The sequence below is a fragment of the Hordeum vulgare genome, chromosome 7H (genome assembly GCF_904849725.1).
Source record: "Hordeum vulgare subsp. vulgare chromosome 7H, MorexV3_pseudomolecules_assembly, whole genome shotgun sequence".
Lineage (NCBI taxonomy): Eukaryota > Viridiplantae > Streptophyta > Magnoliopsida > Poales > Poaceae > Hordeum > Hordeum vulgare.
This window is the reverse complement of record NC_058524.1, coordinates 62,954,795-62,978,276: the sequence shown is the minus strand read 5'-3', so window position 1 is coordinate 62,978,276 and position 23,482 is coordinate 62,954,795. Positions and strand designations below refer to the sequence as shown.

General features: G+C 48.0%; 3 pseudogenes; all 3 read right to left on the bottom strand.

Moving 5' to 3' along the window:
- Positions 1-8,871: 8,871 nt before the first annotated feature.
- On the bottom strand, positions 8,872-11,522 carry LOC123408284 (annotated as a pseudogene).
- Positions 11,523-14,722: 3,200 nt separating this feature from the next.
- On the bottom strand, positions 14,723-17,373 carry LOC123408283 (annotated as a pseudogene).
- Positions 17,374-20,585: 3,212 nt separating this feature from the next.
- On the bottom strand, positions 20,586-23,236 carry LOC123408282 (annotated as a pseudogene).
- Positions 23,237-23,482: the final 246 nt, after the last annotated feature.

Genomic DNA, 23,482 nt, shown 5'->3' with positions numbered 1-23,482 from the left:
TCGTCATGACTTTGCGCGATTCTATCAATTGCTCAACAGTAATTTGTTCACCCACCGTAATACTTGCTATTTTGAGAGAAGCCTCTAGTGAACGCTATGGCCCCCAGGGTCTACTCCACACCATATTTTCAGCCTTACACTTTTTACTTCGTTGCACTTTCCGCCTTCAGATCTCACTTTGCAAACAATCTTGAAGGGATTGACAACCCCTTTGAAGCGTTGGGTGCAAGCTTGTTTGTGTTTGCGCAGGTACTCTGGACTTGACGAGACTCTCCTTCTGGATCGATACCTTGGTTCTCAAACTAAGGGATATACTTACTGCTCCTGTGCTGCATCACCCTTTCCTCTTCAAGGGAAAAACCAACGCAAGCCCAGCCTCTGTCAACGTGTCAATTTCTGGCACTATTGTCTGTGGGATAGCAGAAGAATTTATGGCGCCGTTGTCGGAGAGGAGGATCAAGTCAAGAACTCATCCAAGTAGGTGTCGCAAAATCATCTCTTGCATTTACTTTGTTTGCCAGTTGCCTCTCGTTTTCCTCTCCCGCACTTCCCAATTTTCCTTTTTCGTTTTCCTTCTCCGTTTGCCTTTTCGTTCGCCCTTTTCTCTCGCTTGCTTTCTGTTCGCTTGTGTGCATGTGCTTTCAATATGCTTGCATCTTCGCTTGCTGAAAATCTAGTGATATGGATCCTCATCCACTTGCTAATCTCTTTAAGAGATCCAATTATGTTGATCCAATTGCTAGTGAGTTGAGTGCACTTGACTATCTTTATGGAGTTTTGCTTGAGATGCGTGAATCTGAAAATTGTGAGGAAGAAATTTATGAAGTGATTCACGAGGGCTCCTTGGATGAAAAGAATGATTGCAATGGTTTCACTATAAATTCTATTAGTGACAATCATGCTAAAAATATGCAAAACCCTAAGCTTGGGGATGCTAGTTTTGCTATGTCTACTACTTGTTGCAATGATCATGAGTGGGGCGATGATTTTTCTTATGATCTTGAAAATTTGTTTAAGCCTCATGATGAATATGATATTTGCAATATTATTGAAAGTGGGTTTGGAGAAGTCATGACTTTAGTTGATGATAATCCCACTATTTTTGAAGAGCGTCAACTTTGCATGCATGTGAATCATGAAAAGAATATCCTATGTGATAGTTATATTGTTGAATTCGAATATGATCCCACATGTAATTATTATGAGAGAGGAAAATATGGTGGTAGGAACTTTCATATCACTAAATCACCTCTCGTTATGTTGAGATTGATATTGTCTCTTTCTTCTTCCTTGCATATGGTAACTATTGGTTGTCTTGACAATCTGTTTTCCTATAAAATGCCTATGCATAGGAAGTATATTAGACTTAGATGTGATTTTCACATGCTTTATGATGCTCTTGTTGCTTCCATTCTTGTATTTTGTGTGAGCATCATTGAATTATCAATGCCTAGCTAAGGGCGTTAAACAATAGCGCCTGTTGGGAGGCAACCCGATGAATTTATCTTTTTTTCTTTCTGTTTTGTTGCGTCCACACCATCATAATTCCGTTACGATTGTGTCTTTTGTGTTTCTTTTTGTGTTTGAGCCAAGCAAAACCTTTATGACTAGTCTTGGTGATGGTTGTTTGACCCTGCTGGAAAAAGACAAAAACTTTTCGCTCACGAGATGACTTTTCATTTTTATCCAGAAAGAACTTTTGAGTTGATTCTTTTTGCTGCTGGTTGATATGCCTTTTTCCCAGGCAGTCGTAATTTTTCAGAATTTTTGAGGTACCAGAAGTATACAAAGTATACAGATTGCTACAAACTGGTCTGTTTTTGACAGATTCTGTTTTTGTTGAGTTGGTTGCTTGTTTTGATGAAACTATGGTTAGTATTGGGAGGTACTAACCATGGAAAAGTGAAAATACAGTAGCCCAACACCAATATAGATAGAATTCGAGTTTGCTACAGTACCAAAAGAGGTGGTAGTTTGTTTTGTTGTGCTAATGTTATCATGAGTTTCTGTTTAAGTTTTGTGTTGTGAACTTTTCAAGTTTTGGGTGATGTTCTCATGGACAAAGAGATAAGGAGTGGAAAGAGCTCAATATTGGGGATTCCCAAGGCATCCCAAGCCAAATTCAAGGACACCAAAAAGCCTAAGCTTGGGGATGCCCCGGGGAAGGCATCCCCTCTTTCGTCTTCAATCCATCGGTAACATTACTTGGAGCTATATTTTTATTCACCACATGATATGTGTTTTGCTTGGAGCGTCTTGTATTGTAGGAGTTTTTTCTTTTTGTTGTGTCACAATCATCCTTGCTGCACACCTTTTTTAGAGAGAGAGAGACATGCACTCATCGTGATTTTGGTAGAATGCTCATAGTGCTTCACTTATATCTTTTGAGCTAGACACTTTTGCTCATAGTGTTTCACTTATATATTTTGAGCTAGATACTTTTGCTCTATGTGCTTCACTTATATCTTTTAGAGCACGGCGGTGCGTGATTTGGTAGTTGGCTTATGCTATGAAAGTAGTCCCAAAGGTGATAGATACCCAAAGAGGATGTAAAAACCTCCATCTTCATGTGCATTGAATAGAAAGAGAAGTTTTGATTCCTCTCAAATAGTTTTGAGACGTGGATTTGGTAATATTGAGTGCTATGTTAGTAGGGTGTTGTGAATCTAGAAATACTTGTGTTGAAATTAGTGATTCCCGTAGCATGCATGTATGGTGAACCGCTATGTTAGGAAGTCAGACCATAATTGATCTATTGACTGTCATCCTTTGTGTTGAGGTCGGGATCGCGCGATGGTTAACATGTACCAACCCTTCCCCTACGAGTATGCGTTTAGCACTTTTTTTCAATTACTAATAAAAACTTCCGCAACAAGTATGTGAGTTCTTCATGACTAATGTGAGTCCATGGTATATATGCACTTTCACCTTCCACCATCGCTAGCCTCTCTAGTGCCGCGCAATTCTCGCCAGTGCACAAACCCACAATATTCCTTCCTCAAAACAGCCACCATACCTACCTACTATGTCATTTTCATAGCCATTCCGAGATATATTGCCATGCAACTCCCACCGTTCCATCTCATGACTTGTGTCGTCACTCTCATGTTGCCTTTGCATGATCGTAAGATAGCTAGCGAGATGTTTCAACGTCATGCATACGCCATGCTAGATCGTTGCACATCCCGGTAGACTGCCGGAGGCATTTCCTATGGAGTCATCATTGTGAGTTTTGAGCTGTGAGTAAATAAAAGTGTGATGATCATCATTATTAGAGCATTTTACCATGTGAGGAAATAAAAAAAAGAGCCCAAAGAGCCCAAAAAAAGAGAGAAAGGAAAAGAAAAAAGAGGCCTAAGAGCCCAAATGAAAAAAAGAGAAAAAGAGAGAAGGGACAATGCTACTATGTTTTCCACACTTGTGCTTCATAATAGCACCATGTTCTTCATGATTGAGAGCTTCTTGCTTTGTCACAACCGTATGCTAGTGGGAATCTTCATTATATAACTTGGCTTGTATATTCCAATGATGGGCTTCCTCAAAATTGCCCTAGGTCTTTATGAGCAAGCAAGTTGGATGCACACCCACTAGTTCTCCTTTTGAGCTTTCACATACTTATAGCTCTAGTGCATCTCTTGTATGGCAATCCCTACTCATTCACATTGATATCTATTAATGGGCATCTCCATAGCCCTTTGATACACCGAGTCAATGTGACCATCTCCTCCTTTTTTGTCTCACAACCACCACCACACTCTATTCCACCTATAGTGTTATATCCATGGCTCGCGCTCATGTATTGCGTGATAGTTATAAAAAGTTTGAGAAAGTAAGAGTGCGAAAACAATTACTTGGCCAATACCGGGGTTGTGCATGATTTACATTAGTTGTGTGAGGATGATGGAGCATAGCCAGACTATATGATTTTGTAGGGATAACTTTCTTTGGCCTTGTTATTTTGAAATTTCATGATTACTTTGCTAGTTTGTTTGAAGTATTATTGTTTTCATGTCAATAGCAAACTATTATTTTGAATCTTACGGATCTGAGCATTCATGTCACGTGAAAGAAGTTGCAAAGGACAACTATGCTAGGTAGCATTCCACATCAAAAATTCATTCTTTATCTCTTCCCTACTCGAGGACGAGCATGAGTTAAGCTTGGGGATGCTTGATACGTCTCCAACGTATCTATAATTTTTGATGGTTTCATGCTATTATCTTGTCAAACTTTGGACGCTTTGTATGCCTTTTATATATTTTTTGGGACTAACTTATTAACTCAGTGCCAAGTGCCAGTTCCTGTTTTTTTCCATGTTTTTTACCCCTTTAAGAGGAGATTTTGAAACGGAGTCCAAACGGAAGAAAATCCCCGAAAAGATTTTTTCTGGAACGGAAGAAGATCGGGAAGCTTGGGAGCCAAGGTAGGGGAGCCTCAGGGGCCCCACAAGCCCCCACGCCGCGGCCAGGGGGAAGGCCGCGCCATCCAGGCTTGTGGGCCCCCCTGGACGCCCCTTTCCCTAGGTCTTTCGCCTATATATTCCCATAAATTCCAGAAAAAAATCAGGAGATCATCGAAAGTACTTTTCCGCCGCCGCAAGCTTCTGTCTCCGCAAGATCCCATCTGGGGCACATCCTGGTGCCCTGCCGGAGGGGGGATTCGGACACGGAGGGCTTCTTCATCAACACCATGACCTCTCCGATGATGCGTGAGTAGTTCACCATAGACCTACCGGTCCATAGCTAGTAACTAGATGGCTTCTTCTCTCTCTTGGATCTTCAATACAAAGTTCTCCGTGATCTTCATGGAGATCTATCCGATGTAATCTTATTTTGCGGTGTGTTTGTCGAGATCCGATGAATTGTGGATTTATGATCAGATTATCTAGGAATCTTATTTGATTTTCTTCTGATCTCTCTTATGCATGATTTCAAATCCTTGTAATTCTCTTCGAGCTGTGGGTTTTGTTTGGCCAAATAGATCCATGATTCTTGCAATGGGAGAAGTGCTTGGTTTGGGGTTCATACCGTGCGGTGACCTCACCCAGTGACAGAAGGGGTAGCAAGGCACGCATCATGTTGTTGCCATCAAGGGTAAAAAGATGGGGTTTTCATCATTGGTTTGAGATTATCCCTCTACATCATGTCATCTTGCTTAAAGCTTTACTCTGTTCGTTATGAACTCAATACACTAGATGCATGCTGGATAGCGGTCAATGTGTGGAGTAATAGTAGTAGATGCAGAAAGTATGGGTCTACTTGTTGATGCCTATATGTATGATCATTTCCTTAGATATCGTCATGACTTTGCGCGGTTCTATCAATTGCTCGACAGTAATTTGTTCACCCACCGTAATACTTGCTATTTTGAGATAAGCCTCTAGTGAACACTATGGCCCCCAGGGTCTACTCCACACCATATTTTCAGCCTTACACTTTTTACTTTGTTGCACTTTCCGCCTTCAGATCTCACTTTGCAAACAATCTTGAAGGGATTGACAACCCCTTTGAAGCATTGGGTGCAAGCTTGTTTATGTTTGCGCACGTACTCTGGACTTGACGAGACCCTCCTTCTGGATCGATACCTTGGTTTTCAAACTGAGGGAAATACTTACTACTCCTGTGCTGCATCACCCTTTCCTCTTCAAGGGAAAAAATAACGCAAGCCCAGCCTTTGTCAACGTGTCAATTTCTGGCACTGTTGTTTGTGGGATAGCAGCGTCTCCTGAGAACTGAACAAACGACGCCTGTTGCAATTGGGTTTCTCCGTGGTACTAGCTAGATCGCGATCGTCTTTTGCAGGGTTGGGTTCTTGAGAAGGAGGCCCCAAGAATTCGTCACCGTACCCATGTTCGTTGATGTACTTATCAACGTTGGAATATGTACCGTCGTTGTCGTCCGGATCCTGTGCCATATGCATTTCCGGATCAGTTGACGGCGGTAGCGTTGCGGCGGTCTTGCCATGGCTTGGCGCCGGCACGACTGGCGGTGTTGTCTGTGGGATGGTGTCCCCCGCCCCCAAACGAATCTGGCTCTTCGACCAAAGCATGGACCAGTTTAAGTAGGCGCTGAGGGTCATCACATCATCTTCGTCGGCCCCAGGGGGTCGATACGGAGGTAACAAGTCGTCGCAGACCCGCAGCACTCGAACCAGTTGAACCCTATACACGGTGGGTGGCATCGGATTACCGTGGAACACGCGGTTGCCCGGTTCAACGATTTTGGCCTTGGCGACATCGATCAACTCGCCGTCCACGAAGTGTAGGAGAGTGCATAGAACGTTGGTGGCGCCCTGCGAAAAAATGTAGGGCGTCAGGGATGCCCAGTCAAAGGCAAGGAGATGAAGTCATCGGCCGAGGCTTAGTTACCGTGATGGCGTCGAGCTCGGCTAATATTGAGGCACCGCCAATGGCGGGCGTGCAAGTGACGGAGGGGCCGCTTGCTGCCGAGGTGCCGGCCGGCGTATTCTTCCCACATCCGGGTGCATTAAGCTCCAATACCGGTGTCGACGCCGAAGACACCAATGCCGCCTCCGCCGGAGACATCGATGCCGACGCATTGTGCGAGTTGCTGCTCGTGAAGCTGGGAATCGGGGGCGGCCCCTATTGGCCGCCCGCAATCCACCCCTGCGGCCCCTCAAGCAAGGAAGGCATAATGGCGGTGATCGTTGCTCCCAGTTGGTCTCACACTTGCTCTTGGACTATCTCCGGAACCCGTGCCACTTGTGCCTTGAGTTCTTTAACCTCGCGCTCCTAGCTTTCCGAGTTGGTCTTTCTCTCCTTTCGCCCAGCCTTATAGTATTCCGACCATTTCGTGGACAAGCCTTCGCTGGCCACATGACCAGCTGACGACGGCTTACTAAACTTATCCTTGTGTTTCATTACGTTCAACGCCCTATTTAAAGTTGTGTCCCAAGGGGTAGACGGGGAGCTCTGAGACCCTCCGCTACTGCTTTTAGTTTCCTGCGGAAGGAACGTGAACCATTTAGAAACTTGGCTTCATTAATTAGAATGCAACCATATGGAGCTAATTACGCGGGGGTGTATTCCTTACCAGAACACGCTCAAGCTCCTTCACCTTCGGATCCGTGGTAAGCTCCTTTGTTTTCGGGTCCACCTTGTACCGGGCCCTGACATAGTTCATGGTATGATTTTCATGGTATTTATCAAAGAGGGGCGGTAGGCCTTGCTCGGCATGCTCCGCGTCCTCCTTGTCCCATTTAGGTTCCGCCACTCTGTAACCGCCGGGACCGAGTTTGTGGACCCCTAAGTTCAAGTCCCACATATCTTTCCCCCACTGACTTGATTCCGCGGATGCGTTGCTCTCGCACTTGATCTTGAACTCCATGTAGTCAGCTTCGTTGATCGAAGGATTTGTCTCCTTGATCTTCTCATAACTATCACCTCTTAGAATCCTTCTCTTCATCGCGGCTCTCCAAGTAGCCAGGGCCGTCCTCATCTTCGTAAGGGCGGCACTGTTCACTTTATTCCCTGATAGGCGTGTGTTTGCGAAGTCACCGAGGAACTTGTATTGTTCGTGCAGCTTCGTGAAGAGGAGGTTGTCCAAATTCCCTCGGTCATGATGCCTTAGGTTCTCAGTGTTAATCGAGACGGTGCTCCAGAGAATGCACCCGAGTTGTCCCACGTACCCACCGACTAATTCTTTAGGCGCCGTTGGATGCCCACTGGAGGACACTTCAGTAAATTCCTCCTTGACGGAGCCGAGCACATTCGGGCGCTGGTCCTTCCGTTGCCTCTTCGGTTGGCTGCCATCTGTGCGTTCGCTACCATCATCAGTGGTGGCATCCCTGACGGCACCATCAGTGGTGTCATCCCCGACGCCACTAGGGGTTGTGTTGTCGGGATCGGTGTCTCCCGCGGCGTCCTCATAGCGGTGAGGTTCTTCCTCCATCTCCTGGGACAGCTCCTAGAATGGCTTGCCCGAACCGCCGGCCTCATCATTGTCGGCCATGTTCACTCTAAATAGGAAAAAAGGCTACTAGAGTTATTGGATGAGATGAGGGTAGTATCTATTCTTCTCAGATTTAGAGGAAAACTGAGAATAAAACACGCAAATTGATGCACACCCATAGGTACTCCTTTTCTTGGTTTATTTTAGTTTGCATGTGATTCATACAAGTCCTTCGAAAAACTTGCTATCCCTGCATTCTGATTACCAAGCATACAAACAAAGCATTTTTCATGATAAACATGTTGGGTAACCACTACTAGGAAAAGGCCTGCTAGTGGCGCACCTGTTTTGGCTACTAATGGAGCACTATAGGTGCGCCACTAGCATCACGCCATTAGAATTTTTTACTAATGGCGCACCTGTGGTGCGCCATTAGTATCTGATATACTAATGGCGCACCAGGCAGTGCGCCATTAGTATAGCTCATGGTGCGCCATTAGTATGCCTCCCAGGTGCGCCATTAGTATCCCTCCCAGGTGCGCCATTAGTATGCCTTCCAGGTGCGCCATTAGTATGCCTCCCAGGTGCACCATTAGTATGCCTCCCAGGTGTGCTATCAGTATGCCTCCCATGTGTGCCACAGGTTATACTACCAGCTCGAAAAATATTCAATTATTATCCTCACACCCACAAGAAGGTTCAAGATAAACACATATTACACCACAATGAAAATATGTTTATTAACATGCACATACATTGAACGCAAGTTGACAAACAAGTTACCTAGATGAAGCATAGTTTTGACCATCTTAACAATCATCTAGAACACACAAGTCACGCTCATGCAGGGACAGTTCCCTTTTCGTGTCGAAGCTCATCCAGCAGCCCTCGATGCCACAAGTGTACCCTTCGACGCGCATCGGATGATCTCTTGGAGTCCTCTCCTCTCCTGTAGCCTTCTTCAGCTGCTTCGTCGTTTAGGTGTGAACCTCGCGGTGCTGCAGCAGATGCTTGTGCGTGAAGAACTTCTTTCCACAGCCATCCACCGGGCAGATGTGGCGCCAGCAGCATCAAGAGCATCAGTCCTCTCACGGATTCTGTGGCTCATGCCAGCCGTCTCAGTAATTCCACCAGCATTGTCACTAATGGGACCATAAGCATCGATGGCAAGACCAGTTGCCATTGTGCTTAGCATGCCAAGAGCAGCCATTGCAATGTCGTACATTGCAGCAATGGAGAAGCTGACGTAGATGCTGACAGCAATAGCGAAAATTGGGATGATAACCAACTTGTACCCTAGAGCAAGACCGAAGATGACGTTGGTGACAGCACCAGTTCTGCAGGAATCGACAACATCTTGCACAGGGCTGCCACAAGGAAACAGCTGGGGGATAAGGCACAATAACATAAAATATGAACAATAATATAACTAGAAACTAATGTTTTAGTTACCTGTAGGCGTTGCTAGTGTAGTATTCAGTCACAAATCCAATAATCAGACCAGCCCACAGACCAACTGCCACGCAAAAGAAAAGGCCCCTGTGAAAAATCAAGAAAGCATAATCAGAAGGAAGTACAACATTGCAGAATTGAACAAATATTGACCCAAAAAATTACCAGTTGGACTCTTCCTTCTGAGCACCGTAGTTGAAGATGGTGAACTTAGCTGGAAGAGCCAACCAGCTGATGACCGCAACACCAACAGTCATTAGAGCAGTGGAGATGATGAGCTGCTTCTTCAGAGCAGGCTCAATTTCGTTTGCAGCCTTAATCTCAAAGAAATCAGTTGCAAAGAGTGTGTAGCAAACAATGATGCCTACAGAGCTCACGAGCAGTGGGTAGCAAATCGCAGTGAATCATGGTTGATTCCAAAAGATGAGACGGAAGCAACAACAAGAGCAGCGCAGGAAGGTTATGTGTATGAACCAAAGAGATCTGATCCCATTCCAGCAATATCACCAACATTGTCACCGACGTTGTCAGCAATCACCTGCAAACAAGAGTTCCAAGTTCAAAAAAGGATATGTCATGAAGCAAAATAGTCACAATATAAATTGTAAGCAATGTCTGCTAATTTGCCTAAAACTATTAGCCAAAAGCTGAGAATTGAGAAGAGAACTTACAGTTGGGTTCCTTGGGTCATCTTCAGGAATGTTCCTCTCAACTTTGCCAACAAGGTCAGCACCCACGTCAGCAGCCTTAGTGTAGATACCTCCACCAACTCTTCCGAATAGAGCCATGGAAGACCCACCAAGACCATAACCTGAAGGTGAGTTGGGCTGGCTTGGCCCTGACGGTGTACCGAAGGCGAGTTGGGTTGGCTTGGCCCTGACGGTGTTGCGGGCGAGGAGGTGGCAGAAGGTGAGAGCACGGTCGCCCTGCAGCCACGTCTCCAACAGCTTAACCTCTTCCTGCAGCAGCAGCAGCAGGGCACAACAGAGATGTCATCGTCGAAGCAGATTTGAGGGTTGTGTCTTCCAATGGACTTCCGGAATACATATAAAGCAAGTGCAATTTGGGTCAACAGATTCAAGAGATGCCTCAACCACAAGTTGTTATCCTCCATGGTGAAAGCAGTAATGGTGTCCTGCCCACCAAGATGGACGAGGAGAAATGGTGCTCAGAAGAAAGCCAGCTGTTCGGTTCTTCTTAGCCTTTCAATGTTGTTATCCTGATGCCGTGACAGGTAGCCGAGTGCATAAACTGCTTCCAGGCCTGCCACCAAGTAAGCAGCCCAAAGGGAGAGCCGTAGGAGCCTGTTGCCGCTACACCGTTGGAGCCTGCCAGCAAAGAAGAGGAACAACTGCAGTGTGAAGCTAAGGGGCACGAGTAGGTGCATTTCCCACTCATTATATAGTCTGATCAAATGCTCCATTGCATGTATGCTTGATTCCCTGGTGGATACAACAAAATGTAAAATAATTCAGTGTGTTTTGTCCAAAAAATAGCAAAAGATCCTTAGCTTTCAAATAGAATTCGTCTCCACTTTAGGCATGTTCAACGAAAAAGTATTCAGTGTCTGGTTTGTGACATCATTTTTCCCCTAGCTAGCTAGGCCCTATATTAGTAGTAAACCAGATCGACATACAAAAATGTAGTAGTTTTTCTGGAAGTTCTATCAAAACGAGACGAAATTATATTACAAGGAATCTGTTTTGCATTGAGCAGAATGCCGGCAGTGACAACCGGGCGAAGGGTCTCTGCAAGAAAGACCAAAGCGCTGTGGTTCTCCACACAAGCCAAACGATGCCCGCCATCATGGGGACCAAAGCTTCCGAGCCTGAGAGGCTGAGAACCGGATCTGGGGGAGGGAGCGGGTGAGAGGGAGAGGGGGGACCACCATCTTTGTCGGCGAAGGGGATGGGTGAGCTCACCTTCAGAGATGGCGGTCTGGATCACGGCGCACTTGACGATGATGTTGTGGTCGTTGAGGCCTTCCTCCTCGATGAGGTAGTCGTCGTAGCTGTTCTTGGCGCCGGCGGCGGCGGAGGCGGCGCCGGGGGTGACCTTGACCTTGGAGACGATGAACCACTGCGCGATGGTGAAGACGATGCCGATGACCCTGCAGACGGGGATGAGGACATCCGTCCCGAGCTCCCCGAGGATTGCCATGGCTGGCTGGCCAACAAAACCCTAATGACAGACCGGATGGCGGCGGGCGGGGTGGGATGGGGGGACAGACGGGTCTTATCCGTGCGGGAGGAGGCGGCGCGGGCAAGGAGAGGAAATAGATCGAGGGAGGGAGAGAGGAGAGAAGTGGAGGACAGGAGGAGGCGGAGCAGCACGGCCGGCGGCGTGCGGGGCTAGGGTTTGGAGGGAGACGAGGCTGCAGGAAGAGGAGAGTGGTGGCCAGGTCCTCTCCACAGAGCGCGGGGACTGGCATGGGGATTTTAGCGGGGGTGATAGCAATGGCGCATCCGAGGGGGTGCGCCATTGGTAACCCTGGTTACTAATGGCGCATCAGCTGGTGGTGCGCCATTAGTAGTTTTGCAAATATATATATATATATATATATATATATATATATATATATATATATTAGTGGCGCACTGGGTGAGTGGTGCGCCATTACTAGTTAAACTAGTAATGGCGCACTCTGCTCCGGTGCGCCATTAGTACTTTTGCAAAAAAAATAGTAGTGGCGCACCGAGTGTGTGGTGCGCCATTAGTGTCCATCACACTAATGGCACACCTGCACATGGTGCGCCACTGCTATATAGTAGTGGCGCACTACTTGTCTGGTGCGCCATTAGTATCTATATCATCTATAGCCCTTTTCCTAGTAGTAAACGTAGCATAAATTCAAAATTTTCCTATGCCATATTCAGATCTTCCTATGGAGAAACCAGCAACGAGAGAGGGGTGAGTGCATCTTCATACCTTTGAAGATTGCTAAGCAGAAGCGGTGCTGGAACGCGGTTGATGGAGTCGTACTCGCGGCGATTCAGATCGCGATGTGATTCCGATCTAGTGCCGAACCACGGCACCTCCGTGTTCAACACACGTGCAGCCCGGTGACGTCCCCCGCACCTTGATCCAGCAAGGAGGAGGGAGAGGTTGGGGAAGATCTTCGGAAGCACGACGGCATGGTGTCGAGTGAGAGACGAGGTCTCCCGGCAGGGGTTCGCCAAGCACCGTGGGAGATGAGGAAGGAGGGAAGGAGGGTTGCGCCGAGGGAGATGGAAAACTATGTGCAAAACAGCCCCAAAACCCTCTCTATATATAGGAGGAGGGGAGGGGGTGCGCCACCCCTAGGGTTCCCACCCTAGGTGGTGCGGCTGCCCAAATGGGCGAGGGGGGCGGCGGCCAGGGCAAGGAGAGGGGGTGGCGCACCCCTAGGTGGGCCTTAGGCCCACCAGCGCCTAGGGTTTCCCCTCCCTCCCTCTCTGGTGCGCATGGGCTGGGCATGGGGGGCACACCAGCCCATCTAGGGGCTGGTTCCCTCCCGCACTTGGCCCACGTAGCCCTCCAGGGCTTGTGGCCCCTCCCGGTGGGCCTCCGGAACCCTTCCGGTGGTCCCGACACTTTGCGAGTGGTGCCCGAAACATTTCCGGCATCCAAACCCATCCATCCTATATATCAATCTTTATCGTCGGACCATTCCGGAGCTCCTCGTGACGTTCGGTATCTCATCCGGGACTCCGAACATCCTTCGGTAACCTCGTATAACAATTCCCAATAACCCTAGCATCATCGAACCTTAAGTGTGTAGACCCTACGGGTTCGGGAGGCATGCAGACATGACCGCGACACTCTCCGGCCAATAACCATCACGGGGATCTGGATACCCATGGTGGCTCCCACATGTTCCACGATGATCTCATCAGATGAACCACGATGTCAAGAATTCAATCAATCCCGTATACAATTCCCTTTGTCTGTCGGTATAGAACTTACCCGAGATTCGATCGTCGGTATACCTATACCTTGTTCAATCTCGTTACCTGTAAGTCTCTTTACTCGTTCCATAGCACGTCATCCTGTAACTAACTCCTTAGTCACATTGAGCTCATGATGATGTTCTACCGAGTGGGCCCAGAGATACCTCTCCGTCACACGGAGTGACAAATCCCGATCTCGATTCGTACCAACCCAACAGACACTTTCGGAGGTACCCGTAGTGCACATTTATAGTCACCCAGTTACGTTGTGACGTTTGATACACCCAAAGCACTCCTACAGTATCCAGGAGTTGCACAATTTCACGGTTGAAGGAAAAGACACTTGACATTAGAAAATACACTTGACATTAACTTGACGTTTGTCGTCGAGGCAGAACATCAAAGGCCTGCTGGCACCCTTCAACCTTTAGCTATTCCTGAATGGAAATGGGATAAAGTTAGCATGGATTTCATTACCGGATTTCCCAAGACCAAGAAAGGAAACAATGCTATCTTTGTGGTCATTGACCGTCTTTCCAAAGTGGCCCATTTTCTTCCTGTTCGTGAGAGTATAACAGCTAGCCAGCTAGCAGAGTTATATATCTCTCGAATAGTGTCTCTTCATGGTGTTCCCCTGGAAATTAACTCGGACTATGGAAGTATCTTTACTTCTCGCTTCAGGGAAAGTTTTCAGAATGCCATGGGGACTCACCTATCTTTTAGCACTGCTTTCCATCCCCAGTCAAGTGGTCAAGTAGAAAGAGTGAACCAAATCCTAGAAGATATGCTCCGAGCTTGTGTTATTTCGTTCGGTATGAATTGGGAGAAGTGCCTTCCATTCGCCGAATTCGCTTATAACAATAGTTATCAATCAAGCTTGGGCAAAGCCCCTTTTGAAGTTCTCTATGGACGAAGTTGTCGAACACCTCTTAATTGGTCAGAAACCGGAGAGAGGCAACTCTTTGGCCCGGACATGATCCAGGATGCAGAAGAGCAGGTTCGCATTATTCGTGAAAAAGTTGAAAACAGCCCAGTCTCGTCAAAAGAGCCAATATGATCGTCATCATATGCCTCCCAGGTGTGCTATCAGTATGCCTCCCATGTGTGCCACAGGTTATACTACCAGCTCGAAAAATATTCAATTATTATCCTCACACCCACAAGAAGGTTCAAGATAAACACATATTACACCACAATGAAAATATGTTTATTAACATGCACATACATTGAACGCAAGTTGACAAACAAGTTACCTAGATGAAGCATAGTTTTGACCATCTTAACAATCATCTAGAACACACAAGTCACGCTCATGCAGGGACAGTTCCCTTTTCGTGTCGAAGCTCATCCAGCAGCCCTCGATGCCACAAGTGTACCCTTCGACGCGCATCGGATGATCTCTTGGAGTCCTCTCCTCTCCTGTAGCCTTCTTCAGCTGCTTCGTCGTTTAGGTGTGAACCTCGCGGTGCTGCAGCAGATGCTTGTGCGTGAAGAACTTCTTTCCACAGCCATCCACCGGGCAGATGTGGCGCCAGCAGCATCAAGAGCATCAGTCCTCTCACGGATTCTGTGGCTCATGCCAGCCGTCTCAGTAATTCCACCAGCATTGTCACTAATGGGACCATAAGCATCGATGGCAAGACCAGTTGCCATTGTGCTTAGCATGCCAAGAGCAGCCATTGCAATGTCGTACATTGCAGCAATGGAGAAGCTGACGTAGATGCTGACAGCAATAGCGAAAATTGGGATGATAACCAACTTGTACCCTAGAGCAAGACCGAAGATGACGTTGGTGACAGCACCAGTTCTGCAGGAATCGACAACATCTTGCACAGGGCTGCCACAAGGAAACAGCTGGGGGATAAGGCACAATAACATAAAATATGAACAATAATATAACTAGAAACTAATGTTTTAGTTACCTGTAGGCGTTGCTAGTGTAGTATTCAGTCACAAATCCAATAATCAGACCAGCCCACAGACCAACTGCCACGCAAAAGAAAAGGCCCCTGTGAAAAATCAAGAAAGCATAATCAGAAGGAAGTACAACATTGCAGAATTGAACAAATATTGACCCAAAAAATTACCAGTTGGACTCTTCCTTCTGAGCACCGTAGTTGAAGATGGTGAACTTAGCTGGAAGAGCCAACCAGCTGATGACCGCAACACCAACAGTCATTAGAGCAGTGGAGATGATGAGCTGCTTCTTCAGAGCAGGCTCAATTTCGTTTGCAGCCTTAATCTCAAAGAAATCAGTTGCAAAGAGTGTGTAGCAAACAATGATGCCTACAGAGCTCACGAGCAGTGGGTAGCAAATCGCAGTGAATCATGGTTGATTCCAAAAGATGAGACGGAAGCAACAACAAGAGCAGCGCAGGAAGGTTATGTGTATGAACCAAAGAGATCTGATCCCATTCCAGCAATATCACCAACATTGTCACCGACGTTGTCAGCAATCACCTGCAAACAAGAGTTCCAAGTTCAAAAAAGGATATGTCATGAAGCAAAATAGTCACAATATAAATTGTAAGCAATGTCTGCTAATTTGCCTAAAACTATTAGCCAAAAGCTGAGAATTGAGAAGAGAACTTACAGTTGGGTTCCTTGGGTCATCTTCAGGAATGTTCCTCTCAACTTTGCCAACAAGGTCAGCACCCACGTCAGCAGCCTTAGTGTAGATACCTCCACCAACTCTTCCGAATAGAGCCATGGAAGACCCACCAAGACCATAACCTGAAGGTGAGTTGGGCTGGCTTGGCCCTGACGGTGTACCGAAGGCGAGTTGGGTTGGCTTGGCCCTGACGGTGTTGCGGGCGAGGAGGTGGCAGAAGGTGAGAGCACGGTCGCCCTGCAGCCACGTCTCCAACAGCTTAACCTCTTCCTGCAGCAGCAGCAGCAGGGCACAACAGAGATGTCATCGTCGAAGCAGATTTGAGGGTTGTGTCTTCCAATGGACTTCCGGAATACATATAAAGCAAGTGCAATTTGGGTCAACAGATTCAAGAGATGCCTCAACCACAAGTTGTTATCCTCCATGGTGAAAGCAGTAATGGTGTCCTGCCCACCAAGATGGACGAGGAGAAATGGTGCTCAGAAGAAAGCCAGCTGTTCGGTTCTTCTTAGCCTTTCAATGTTGTTATCCTGATGCCGTGACAGGTAGCCGAGTGCATAAACTGCTTCCAGGCCTGCCACCAAGTAAGCAGCCCAAAGGGAGAGCCGTAGGAGCCTGTTGCCGCTACACCGTTGGAGCCTGCCAGCAAAGAAGAGGAACAACTGCAGTGTGAAGCTAAGGGGCACGAGTAGGTGCATTTCCCACTCATTATATAGTCTGATCAAATGCTCCATTGCATGTATGCTTGATTCCCTGGTGGATACAACAAAATGTAAAATAATTCAGTGTGTTTTGTCCAAAAAATAGCAAAAGATCCTTAGCTTTCAAATAGAATTCGTCTCCACTTTAGGCATGTTCAACGAAAAAGTATTCAGTGTCTGGTTTGTGACATCATTTTTCCCCTAGCTAGCTAGGCCCTATATTAGTAGTAAACCAGATCGACATACAAAAATGTAGTAGTTTTTCTGGAAGTTCTATCAAAACGAGACGAAATTATATTACAAGGAATCTGTTTTGCATTGAGCAGAATGCCGGCAGTGACAACCGGGCGAAGGGTCTCTGCAAGAAAGACCAAAGCGCTGTGGTTCTCCACACAAGCCAAACGATGCCCGCCATCATGGGGACCAAAGCTTCCGAGCCTGAGAGGCTGAGAACCGGATCTGGGGGAGGGAGCGGGTGAGAGGGAGAGGGGGGACCACCATCTTTGTCGGCGAAGGGGATGGGTGAGCTCACCTTCAGAGATGGCGGTCTGGATCACGGCGCACTTGACGATGATGTTGTGGTCGTTGAGGCCTTCCTCCTCGATGAGGTAGTCGTCGTAGCTGTTCTTGGCGCCGGCGGCGGCGGAGGCGGCGCCGGGGGTGACCTTGACCTTGGAGACGATGAACCACTGTGCGACGGTGAAGACGATGCCGATGACCCTGCAGACGGGGATGAGGACATCCGTCCCGAGCTCCCCGAGGATTGCCATGGCTGGCTGGCCAACAAAACCCTAATGACAGACCGGATGGCGGCGGGCGGGGTGGGATGGGGGGACAGACGGGTCTTATCCGTGCGGGAGGAGGCGGCGCGGGCAAGGAGAGGAAATAGATCGAGGGAGGGAGAGAGGAGAGAAGTGGAGGACAGGAGGAGGCGGAGCAGCACGGCCGGCGGCGTGCGGGGCTAGGGTTTGGAGGGAGACGAGGCTGCAGGAAGAGGAGAGTGGTGGCCAGGTCCTCTCCACAGAGCGCGGGGACTGGCATGGGGATTTTAGCGGGGGTGATAGCAATGGCGCATCCGAGGGGGTGCGCCATTGGTAACCCTGGTTACTAATGGCGCATCAGCTGGTGGTGCGCCATTAGTAGTTTTGCAAATATATATATATATATATATATATATATATATATATATATATATATATATATATATATTAGTGGCGCACTGGGTGAGTGGTGCGCCATTACTAGTTAAACTAGTAATGGCGCACTCTGCTCCGGTGCGCCATTAGTACTTTTGCAAAAAAAATAGTAGTGGCGCACCGAGTGTGTGGTGCGCCATTAGTGTCCATCACACTAATGGCACACCTGCACATGGTGCGCCACTGCTATATAGTAGTGGCGCACTACTTGTCTGGTGCGCCATTAGTATCTATATCATCTATAGCCCTTTTCCTAGTAGTAAACGTAGCATAAATTCAAAATTTTCCTATGCCATATTCAGATCTTCCTATGGAGAAACCAGCAACGAGAGAGGGGTGAGTGCATCTTCATACCTTTGAAGATTGCTAAGCAGAAGCGGTGCTGGAACGCGGTTGATGGAGTCGTACTCGCGGCGATTCAGATCGCGATGTGATTCCGATCTAGTGCCGAACCACGGCACCTCCGTGTTCAACACACGTGCAGCCCGGTGACGTCCCCCGCACCTTGATCCAGCAAGGAGGAGGGAGAGGTTGGGGAAGATCTTCGGAAGCACGACGGCATGGTGTCGAGTGAGAGACGAGGTCTCCCGGCAGGGGTTCGCCAAGCACCGTGGGAGATGAGGAAGGAGGGAAGGAGGGTTGCGCCGAGGGAGATGGAAAACTATGTGCAAAACAGCCCCAAAACCCTCTCTATATATAGGAGGAGGGGAGGGGGTGCGCCACCCCTAGGGTTCCCACCCTAGGTGGTGCGGCTGCCCAAATGGGCGAGGGGGGCGGCGGCCAGGGCAAGGAGAGGGGGTGGCGCACCCCTAGGTGGGCCTTAGGCCCACCAGCGCCTAGGGTTTCCCCTCCCTCCCTCTCTGGTGCGCATGGGCTGGGCATGGGGGGCACACCAGCCCATCTAGGGGCTGGTTCCCTCCCGCACTTGGCCCACGTAGCCCTCCAGGGCTTGTGGCCCCTCCCGGTGGGCCTCCGGAACCCTTCCGGTGGTCCCGACACTTTGCGAGTGGTGCCCGAAACATTTCCGGCATCCAAACCCATCCATCCTATATATCAATCTTTATCGTCGGACCATTCCGGAGCTCCTCGTGACGTTCGGTATCTCATCCGGGACTCCGAACATCCTTCGGTAACCTCGTATAACAATTCCCAATAACCCTAGCATCATCGAACCTTAAGTGTGTAGACCCTACGGGTTCGGGAGGCATGCAGACATGACCGCGACACTCTCCGGCCAATAACCATCAGGGGGATCTGGATACCCATGGTGGCTCCCACATGTTCCACGATGATCTCATCAGATGAACCACGATGTCAAGAATTCAATCAATCCCGTATACAATTCCCTTTGTCTGTCGGTATAGAACTTACCCGAGATTCGATCGTCGGTATACCTATACCTTGTTCAATCTCGTTACCTGTAAGTCTCTTTACTCGTTCCATAGCACGTCATCCTGTAACTAACTCCTTAGTCACATTGAGCTCATGATGATGTTCTACCGAGTGGGCCCAGAGATACCTCTCCGTCACACGGAGTGACAAATCCCGATCTCGATTCGTACCAACCCAACAGACACTTTCGGAGGTACCCGTAGTGCACATTTATAGTCACCCAGTTACGTTGTGACGTTTGATACACCCAAAGCACTCCTACAGTATCCAGGAGTTGCACAATTTCACGGTTGAAGGAAAAGACACTTGACATTAGAAAATACACTTGACATTAACTTGACGTTTGTCGTCGAGGCAGAACATCAAAGGCCTGCTGGCACCCTTCAACCTTTAGCTATTCCTGAATGGAAATGGGATAAAGTTAGCATGGATTTCATTACCGGATTTCCCAAGACCAAGAAAGGAAACAATGCTATCTTTGTGGTCATTGACCGTCTTTCCAAAGTGGCCCATTTTCTTCCTGTTCGTGAGAGTATAACAGCTAGCCAGCTAGCAGAGTTATATATCTCTCGAATAGTGTCTCTTCATGGTGATCCCCTGGAAATTAACTCGGACTATGGAAGTATCTTTACTTCTTGCTTCAGGGAAAGTTTTCAGAATGCCATGGGGACTCACCTATCTTTTAGCACTGCTTTCCATCCCCAGTCAAGTGGTCAAGTAGAAAGAGTGAACCAAATCCTAGAAGATATGCTCCGAGCTTGTGTTATTTCGTTCGGTATGAATTGGGAGAAGTGCCTTCCATTCGCCGAATTCGCTTATAACAATAGTTATCAATCAAGCTTGGGCAAAGCCCCTTTTGAAGTTCTCTATGGACGAAGTTGTCGAACACCTCTTAATTGGTCAGAAACCGGAGAGAGGCAACTCTTTGGCCCGGACATGATCCAGGATGCAGAAGAGCAGGTTCGCATTATTCGTGAAAAAGTTGAAAACAGCCCAGTCTCGTCAAAAGAGCCAATATGATCGTCATCATATGCCTCCCAGGTGTGCTATCAGTATGCCTCCCATGTGTGCCACAGGTTATACTACCAGCTCGAAAAATATTCAATTATTATCCTCACACCCACAAGAAGGTTCAAGATAAACACATATTACACCACAATGAAAATATGTTTATTAACATGCACATACATTGAACGCAAGTTGACAAACAAGTTACCTAGATGAAGCATAGTTTTGACCATCTTAACAATCATCTAGAACACACAAGTCACGCTCATGCAGGGACAGTTCCCTTTTCGTGTCGAAGCTCATCCAGCAGCCCTCGATGCCACAAGTGTACCCTTCGACGCGCATCGGATGATCTCTTGGAGTCCTCTCCTCTCCTGTAGCCTTCTTCAGCTGCTTCGTCGTTTAGGTGTGAACCTCGCGGTGCTGCAGCAGATGCTTGTGCGTGAAGAACTTCTTTCCACAGCCATCCACCGGGCAGATGTGGCGCCAGCAGCATCAAGAGCATCAGTCCTCTCACGGATTCTGTGGCTCATGCCAGCCGTCTCAGTAATTCCACCAGCATTGTCACTAATGGGACCATAAGCATCGATGGCAAGACCAGTTGCCATTGTGCTTAGCATGCCAAGAGCAGCCATTGCAATGTCGTACATTGCAGCAATGGAGAAGCTGACGTAGATGCTGACAGCAATAGCGAAAATTGGGATGATAACCAACTTGTACCCTAGAGCAAGACCGAAGATGACGTTGGTGACAGCACCAGTTCTGCAGGAATCGACAACATCTTGCACAGGGCTGCCACAAGGAAACAGCTGGGGGATAAGGCACAATAACATAAAATATGAACAATAATATAACTAGAAACTAATGTTTTAGTTACCTGTAGGCGTTGCTAGTGTAGTATTCAGTCACAAATCCAATAATCAGACCAGCCCACAGACCAACTGCCACGCAAAAGAAAAGGCCCCTGTGAAAAATCAAGAAAGCATAATCAGAAGGAAGTACAACATTGCAGAATTGAACAAATATTGACCCAAAAAATTACCAGTTGGACTCTTCCTTCTGAGCACCGTAGTTGAAGATGGTGAACTTAGCTGGAAGAGCCAACCAGCTGATGACCGCAACACCAACAGTCATTAGAGCAGTGGAGATGATGAGCTGCTTCTTCAGAGCAGGCTCAATTTCGTTTGCAGCCTTAATCTCAAAGAAATCAGTTGCAAAGAGTGTGTAGCAAACAATGATGCCTACAGAGCTCACGAGCAGTGGGTAGCAAATCGCAGTGAATCATGGTTGATTCCAAAAGATGAGACGGAAGCAACAACAAGAGCAGCGCAGGAAGGTTATGTGTATGAACCAAAGAGATCTGATCCCATTCCAGCAATATCACCAACATTGTCACCGACGTTGTCAGCAATCACCTGCAAACAAGAGTTCCAAGTTCAAAAAAGGATATGTCATGAAGCAAAATAGTCACAATATAAATTGTAAGCAATGTCTGCTAATTTGCCTAAAACTATTAGCCAAAAGCTGAGAATTGAGAAGAGAACTTACAGTTGGGTTCCTTGGGTCATCTTCAGGAATGTTCCTCTCAACTTTGCCAACAAGGTCAGCACCCACGTCAGCAGCCTTAGTGTAGATACCTCCACCAACTCTTCCGAATAGAGCCATGGAAGACCCACCAAGACCATAACCTGAAGGTGAGTTGGGCTGGCTTGGCCCTGACGGTGTACCGAAGGCGAGTTGGGTTGGCTTGGCCCTGACGGTGTTGCGGGCGAGGAGGTGGCAGAAGGTGAGAGCACGGTCGCCCTGCAGCCACGTCTCCAACAGCTTAACCTCTTCCTGCAGCAGCAGCAGCAGGGCACAACAGAGATGTCATCGTCGAAGCAGATTTGAGGGTTGTGTCTTCCAATGGACTTCCGGAATACATATAAAGCAAGTGCAATTTGGGTCAACAGATTCAAGAGATGCCTCAACCACAAGTTGTTATCCTCCATGGTGAAAGCAGTAATGGTGTCCTGCCCACCAAGATGGACGAGGAGAAATGGTGCTCAGAAGAAAGCCAGCTGTTCGGTTCTTCTTAGCCTTTCAATGTTGTTATCCTGATGCCGTGACAGGTAGCCGAGTGCATAAACTGCTTCCAGGCCTGCCACCAAGTAAGCAGCCCAAAGGGAGAGCCGTAGGAGCCTGTTGCCGCTACACCGTTGGAGCCTGCCAGCAAAGAAGAGGAACAACTGCAGTGTGAAGCTAAGGGGCACGAGTAGGTGCATTTCCCACTCATTATATAGTCTGATCAAATGCTCCATTGCATGTATGCTTGATTCCCTGGTGGATACAACAAAATGTAAAATAATTCAGTGTGTTTTGTCCAAAAAATAGCAAAAGATCCTTAGCTTTCAAATAGAATTCGTCTCCACTTTAGGCATGTTCAACGAAAAAGTATTCAGTGTCTGGTTTGTGACATCATTTTTCCCCTAGCTAGCTAGGCCCTATATTAGTAGTAAACCAGATCGACATACAAAAATGTAGTAGTTTTTCTGGAAGTTCTATCAAAACGAGACGAAATTATATTACAAGGAATCTGTTTTGCATTGAGCAGAATGCCGGCAGTGACAACCGGGCGAAGGGTCTCTGCAAGAAAGACCAAAGCGCTGTGGTTCTCCACACAAGCCAAACGATGCCCGCCATCATGGGGACCAAAGCTTCCGAGCCTGAGAGGCTGAGAACCGGATCTGGGGGAGGGAGCGGGTGAGAGGGAGAGGGGGGACCACCATCTTTGTCGGCGAAGGGGATGGGTGAGCTCACCTTCAGAGATGGCGGTCTGGATCACGGCGCACTTGACGATGATGTTGTGGTCGTTGAGGCCTTCCTCCTCGATGAGGTAGTCGTCGTAGCTGTTCTTGGCGCCGGCGGCGGCGGAGGCGGCGCCGGGGGTGACCTTGACCTTGGAGACGATGAACCACTGCGCGACGGTGAAGACGATGCCGATGACCCTGCAGACGGGGATGAGGACATCCGTCCCGAGCTCCCCGAGGATTGCCATGGCTGGCTGGCCAACAAAACCCTAATGACAGACCGGATGGCGGCGGGCGGGGTGGGATGGGGGGACAGACGGGTCTTATCCGTGCGGGAGGAGGCGGCGCGGGCAAGGAGAGGAAATAGATCGAGGGAGGGAGAGAGGAGAGAAGTGGAGGACAGGAGGAGGCGGAGCAGCACGGCCGGCGGCGTGCGGGGCTAGGGTTTGGAGGGAGACGAGGCTGCAGGAAGAGGAGAGTGGTGGCCAGGTCCT